Source organism: Heptranchias perlo, unplaced genomic scaffold (genome assembly GCF_035084215.1).
Source record: "Heptranchias perlo isolate sHepPer1 unplaced genomic scaffold, sHepPer1.hap1 HAP1_SCAFFOLD_50, whole genome shotgun sequence".
Classification (NCBI taxonomy): domain Eukaryota; kingdom Metazoa; phylum Chordata; class Chondrichthyes; order Hexanchiformes; family Hexanchidae; genus Heptranchias; species Heptranchias perlo.
This window is the reverse complement of record NW_027139516.1, coordinates 3,299,774-3,304,697: the sequence shown is the minus strand read 5'-3', so window position 1 is coordinate 3,304,697 and position 4,924 is coordinate 3,299,774. Positions and strand designations below refer to the sequence as shown.

The window sequence follows — 4,924 nt, the reverse complement described above, 5'->3', positions numbered from 1 at the left end:
GAAATGCACACAGTACTCCAGCTGTGGCCTAACAAGTGTTTTATACAGCTCCATCATAACCTCCTTGCTCTTATATTCTATGCCTCGGCTAATAAAGGCAAGTATCCCATATGCCTTCTTTACCACCTTATCTACCTGTTCCGCCGCCTTCAGGGATCTGTGAACTTGCACACCAAGATCCCTCTGACCCTCTGTCTTGCCTACGGTCCTCCCATTCATTGTGTATTCCCTTGCCTTGTTAGTCCCTCCAAAGTGCATCACCTCGCACTTTTCCGGGTTAAATTCCATTTGCCACTGTTCCGCCCATCTGACCAACCCATCTATATCGTCCTGCAGACTGAGGCTATCCTCCTCGCTATTTACCACCCTACCAATCTTTGTATCATCAGCGAACTTACTGATCGTACCTTTTACATTCATATCCAATTCATTAATGTAGACCACAAACAGCAAGGGACCCAGCACCGATCCCTGTGGTACCCCACTGGCCACAGGCTTCCAGTCACAAAAACAACCTTCGACCATCACCCTCTGCCTTCTGCCACTAAGCCAGTTTTGTATCCAAAGTGCCAAGGCACCCTGGATTCCATGGGCTCGTACCTTCTTGACCAGTCTCCTGTGGGGGACTTTATCGAAGGCCTTACTGAAATCCATGTATACCACATCCACTGCGTTACCCTCATCCACACGCCTCGTCAACCCCTCAAAAAATTCAATCAAATTAGTCAGACATGATATTCCCTTGACAAAGCCATGTTGACTATCCCTGATTGATCCTTGCTTCTCCAAGTGGAGACTAATTTTGTCTTTCAGAATTTTCCCCAATAATTTTCCTACCACTAATGTTAGGCTCACTGGCCTGTAGTACCCCGGTTTTTCCCTGCTCCCCTTCTTGAATAATGGTACTACATTAGCTGTTCTCCAGTCCTCTGGTACATCCCCTGTGGCCAGAGATGTTCTGAATATATGTGTTATAGCCCCCGCAATCTCCTCCTTTGCCTCACACAGTAGCCTGGGATACATTTCGTCCGGGCCTGGGGATTTATCCATTTTTAGGCCTGCTAAAACCGCCAATACCTCCTCCCGCTCGATGTTAATATGTTCGAGTATATCACAGTCTCCCTGCCGTATTTCTATGTCTACATCGTCCTTCTCCAGAGTGAAAACAGATGCAAAAAAATCATTTAGAACCCCTCCTACATCTTCCGGCTCCACACACAGATTGCCATTTTTGTCCCTAATGAGCCCGATTTTTTCCCTATTCATCCTCTTAGCCTTAATATACTGATAAAATATCTTACGATTTTCCTTTATTTTGCTCGCCAGTGTTATTTCATGGCCCCTCCTTGATCTCCTAATTTATTTTTTAAGTATCCCTCTGCACTTTTTGTACTTCTCCAGGGCTTCCTCCGTCTTTAGCCTTTTGTATCTGCCAAAAGCCCTCCTTTTTTTCCTAATCCATTCTCGTATATCCCCTGACATCCAAGGTTCCCTGGAATTCTTGGAACCACCCTTGACCTTTCCGGGAACATGTTGCCATTGTATGGTCTCAATCTCCCTTCTGAAAGACTCCCATTGCTCCGATGCGGATTTTCCTACAAGCAGCTGATCCCAGTCCATTTTGGCAAGATCCTGCCTTATCCTATTAAAATCGGCCTTCCCCCAATTTAGAACCTTTATTTCCGGCCCCTCCCTATCCTTTTCCATGACCACCTTAAATCTCACCGAATTATGGTCACTGTCACCAAAGTGCTCACCGACGAGCACTTCTTCCACTTGGCCGGCCACATTCCCTAGAATTAGGTCCAGTACCGCCCCCTCTCTTGTTGGACTTTCTACATGCTGGCTCAAAAAGCTCTCCTGGATGCACGTTAAGAATTTTGTACCCTCTAAGCCTTTTACACTCTGAGTATCCCAGTTAATATTGGGGAAGTTGAATTCCCCCACTATTATTACCCTGTTATTTGCACAATTTTCTGAGATTTGCCTGCAAATCTGTTCCTCTATCTCCCCCTGACTGTTTGGGGGCCTATAGTACACTCCCATCGAAGTGCTTGCCCCCTTTTTGTTTTTAAGCTCCACCCATATGGCCTCATTAGAGGAACCTGCTCATATATCATCCCTCCTTATGGCAGTAATTGATTCTTTAATTAATATTGCGACCCCCCTCCTCTTATACCTCCCCCTCTGTCTCGCCTGAAGATTCTGTCCCCCGGAATATTGAGCTGCCAGTCTTGCCCCTCCCTCAACCATGTCTCTGTGACAGCAACAATATCATACTCCCATGTGTTTATCAACACCTTCAGTTCATCCACCTTATTCGCAAGACTCCTTGCATTAAAATAGATGCCATCCAGCCTTGCCCTCACATATTTGCCCTGTCTTCCAATGATGCGGGTCTTCTTGTTTGTCCCGGGCCGCGATGCCGGCCAGCTCGAGGATTTCAGCCGTCAGATACTCGATGCACAGCAGCCAGGAAGACCGGGGCTCCGACACCCACACGTTCAGCATAGTTCCCCTTTCGCAGGAGCCTGTGAACACGGCACACAGGGAAAAGCAGTCCGCCCCGGGATGAGCGAGACTTGGCCTTGGACAGAGCTTTACCGCCGGTTTTTCCTCTTCCAGACATTTCCACAATCTCACAAACACTTTCACAAAGAATGAAGAAATCCTCCCGCACTCGCCCTTCTTATACCTTCTGGCGGAGTACAGTGGGGGCACTTGTGATGGGTCTCTCTCAGAGTGTTTGCACTGCCCGCTCACCCTCACTGATATTCTATCTTTGAACTGCTGTAATATTGTCCTTTCGTAATGTTGCTGCTCCTCCTCCTTTCCCTGTTTCCCTGTTCTTTCTAAAGATCTGATAGACTTGAATATTAAGCTGCCATTCCTGTCCAGTTGGTAATCAGGTCTCTGTAATGATTTAATGGAATTATTTAACTTTATGTAATGGCTGATGTGAGCTGTGGTAAAATGTATTTCCAGCTGGTCAAGTATTGCAGGTATCGACTATCTCTTCAGTCCGATATAAGGTGAAGAATTACTGGCTGGTGTGGAATTTCCATTGTTTGGGGGTTGGCGAAATCGACTGGGCGGAAACAGGAACTGCAACAGAGCGAGAAAGGATCCGTCAGAAACCAATGAAAATGAAGAACAAAATCCAACAGCCTGCAGTGTCTGTTCAGGATCTGATGTTTGGGAACTTTTTTATTGTCGATTATTTTCAGCGATGGTGGTATAGTGGTGAGCATAGCTGCCTTCCAAGCAGTTGACCCGGGTTCGATTCCCGGCCATCGCAACTAAGTGTTGTTATTAGTTTATTTCCATCAGAAACTCTTAAGTTTACAATCGAATTTCATGCAGTTCAGTTGGATTTTGTTTCCGAAACAAAATCGAGTGTAATTATCGTAAAATGTTTTCAACCTTCATTTCTTTTCCCTATAGAAGGAAAAGAGGAAAAACATGCTGGAAATACTGAGTTACCAAGAGTCTAATGAGAGTGAGGAAGGGAAATTATATGTTAGCCTTTATTGTCAGGGTGTTGGAATATAAGAGTAAGGAGGTCTTGCTGCAATTTTGGTATGAGGAAATATTGTGTAAAATTGGCCAATATACGGTGGAGTTTAGAAGAATGAGAGGTGGTCGCATTGAAATGTATAAAATTCTTAGACGGCTTGACAGTGAAGATGTTAAGAGTCTGATTCCCCTGGCTGGAGAGTCAAGAACTGAAGCTCATCGTCTCAAGATAAGGGGTCGGCCAATTAGGACCGACATGAGGAAACATTTCTTCACTCAAAGGATTGTGAATCTTTGGAATTCTCGACACCCCAGAGGACTGTGGATGCTCAGTCGTTGAGTTATATTCAAAGCTGAGATCGATAGATTTTTGGACTCTCGGGGAATCAAGGGATAGGGGGATCGGGCGGGAAAGTGGAGATGAGATCGAAGATCAGCCATGATCTTATTGAATGGCGGAGCAGGCTCGATAGGCCATATGGCCTATTCTGCTGCTATTTCTTATGTTCTTATGTTGAGAGCATTATTTCCAAGTGTGCTGACGACAATAATTTATGATGTGGAGATGCCGGTGATGGACTGGGGTTGACAAATGTAAGGAATCTTACAACACCAGGTTATAGTCCAACTGTTTTATTTGAAAATCACAAGCTTTCGGAGGCTTTCTCCTTCGTCAGGTGAGTGTGGGATTCCATGGAAGGTTACCGCATTTATCGTCAGAGAACAATACCAGGTGATTACAGATAATCTTTCCAACTGCCCGTTGTCAAGGCAATCGACGTGTTCAGACAGATAGATGTAACCTCCAGGACCACCGAATATACAAACGGCCAGAACAAAAGACAGAGAGAGAGAGAGAAACTTCCGAAAGGAAGAGAAAGACAGAGAATGACCCGTTGTATTAATAACAGAGAACTTATTTTCGCTGGTGGGGTTACGTGCAGCGTGACATGAACCCAAGATCCCGGTTGAGGCCGTACTCATAGGTGCGGAACTTGGTTATCAATTTCTGCTCGACGATTTTGCGTTGCTGCATTTCTCGAAGGCTGCTTGGAGGCGAGTGTAAAGCTACCATTGTGAAGGACAAGGTTGGGCTAACAATTGGGGAATTAGCTCAAATAGTAGAGCGCTTGCTTAACATGCGAGAAATAGCGGGATCGATGCCTGTATTTTCCCTCACTTCTTTATCTTGGGGTATTGTCCCGAAACAAAAATGGTGTCAGTTTTCAGCAAATCCATGACCCACGGAAAGCCGAAGCTTCGATAAAGAGAACTCAAGGGTCGATAAATCATTTGGTGTGCTGCAGTAAGCAAAAGTTTTTGATTTTTGTGTTTAGCAAAGATGGAAAGATGAAGTGAGACATGGAAAAAGCTTCACAGGTCCTGATATCTTTTCTGTGGTTTGAAC

At 45.2% G+C, this 4,924-nt stretch overlaps 1 non-coding gene across 1 annotated transcript; it reads left to right on the top strand.

Annotated features, from left to right (window-relative positions):
• Window positions 1-3,226: 3,226 nt before the first annotated feature.
• On the top strand, window positions 3,227-3,298 carry trnag-ucc (transfer RNA glycine (anticodon UCC)). The gene has a single exon. It is a non-coding gene; the product is annotated as a tRNA-Gly (tRNA).
• The last annotated feature ends 1,626 nt before the right edge of the window (window positions 3,299-4,924 follow it).